The 1,687-nt window shown below is 32.5% G+C and overlaps 1 protein-coding gene across 3 annotated transcripts in view; it reads right to left on the reverse strand.

Moving 5' to 3' along the window:
- LOC107709513 (box C/D snoRNA protein 1-like) overlaps window positions 1-1,687 on the reverse strand; it is a 42,998-nt gene that overhangs the window by 17,181 nt on the left and 24,130 nt on the right. The gene's annotated exons all lie outside the window — the stretch shown is intronic.

Here is a 1,687-nt window from a genome sequence, read left to right on the forward strand (position 1 = left end):
GAATTAAAATAAATAAAGTTAAATTTTTGTATTATTATTATTTTATATGATATTATTTTTTATCGTACATTCTACTGTACGATATTCCTGCATTTTGCGTCAGGATTTCTAATTTAAATAAACTTTATTTGGGGGATTATAGTGAAGACCTCTGAATTTCTGTATCTGATGACAGTTTTATCAAATGCTGGTGAAGTGACTCTCTTGTGTTTTTATATTTACAGACAATAGTCCAAATCACAGTTTTGATTAAGTTCCTGGCCTACTTTTGATTTATTCATCCAAATGTAATGTTACAGTAAAGTCCATTTCTATGCCTGGACTCTAATGTGTGATTTCAGCGTTTTCATCCGAATCAGTCAGAATCCAAACCGAGCCGAAGGTTCCGATTTTCTCCAAAGCACACAAAAGCATTTAGATGGAAGCGTGGAACACGTTCTGACAGACGCCTCCTGAAATATAAACAATCCAGTCACTGCTGAGTAACAAACAGAGACTGCTGTCTGTCAGGAGACGAGAACATCTGAGACCGTTTAGGAGGAGAACTTCAGCTGGTTTGGTTTGTTGGATGTTTTCTAAACACAATTAGCTACAATTAAGACGGCTGTAAGATCAGCAGAGATATGTTCGTTTGCTGAAAGTTTACTCACCCTCAGGCCATCCCAGATGTAGATGAGTTTCTCTCTTCGGTCGAAAATAAATTAATAAATTCCCGGACTCACTTTAGTACTCCAAAAGCATTTCTTACTAACTGAAATCATGGAACTTGTACAATTAAACAACGTTTTATTAAAGGCTTAACAAAAATGAAATTTTTAGGGTCCTATGAAATCAGTTTTATTTTCCCCTAAAGTCTGATTTTTCTATTTTCATTTTTTGGATACAATTTCAGTAATAAAAAAAGCATGTCTAACAAATTAAAATCATGACATCTATACAAAAAAAAAAACAAAAATAATTTGTAATAATATAATTCATGGAAAAAGAAAACTATTCCCGCACACTGTCAATTAGTGCAGAAATATCATAAAGGTTTAATAACAACGTTTGGTCGCATGACCTTCATCAGGTATCTTCAAACATGAAATTACAATTTAAACCACATTTAAAAAGAATTCATGACCAATCACTGCAAAGGACCATCACTTAGTGATAACCCACACTGGGTACATAATTAACATCCTATACAAAAAAAAAAACAAAAAAAAAATGTATTAAAGGTTTAACAATTATTACTGTACATTTTATTTTCCCCAAATTCCATGTTTTCCATTTTTCTGGATTCCATTTTAATGGTCTAATTCAATTCCATCAATCAAAAAGCACATATAATCAACTGAATTTATAAAACTTTAACAATTTAATAGTTTATACAAATTTGAACAATAATAGGGCCTTTTGAAATGTTTTATTTGTTCAGAAATTCTGTGCTGTCTGTTTTAAAAAGCTGCGTGTTCGTAAGAAACAAATCCAGCATTAAGATGTTTTTAACTAAAATACGAGTTCATAATCCATAATAACTCTTCCTCCAGTGAAAAAGTGCATCTCGTGTTGTCTCTCACATCAAAATCCAGCCACATATTTGTTTAGAGCGGTTTAAACGCTGCTTGATCTGTGCAGATTTCTCTCCTGATTCACACCAGAACACTTTTTCACTGGAGGAAGCGTTATTATGGATTATGGACTC

Source organism: Sinocyclocheilus rhinocerous, unplaced genomic scaffold, assembly GCF_001515625.1.
Source record: "Sinocyclocheilus rhinocerous isolate Xijiao unplaced genomic scaffold, SAMN03320098_v1.1 scaffold686, whole genome shotgun sequence".
Taxonomy (NCBI): domain Eukaryota; kingdom Metazoa; phylum Chordata; class Actinopteri; order Cypriniformes; family Cyprinidae; genus Sinocyclocheilus; species Sinocyclocheilus rhinocerous.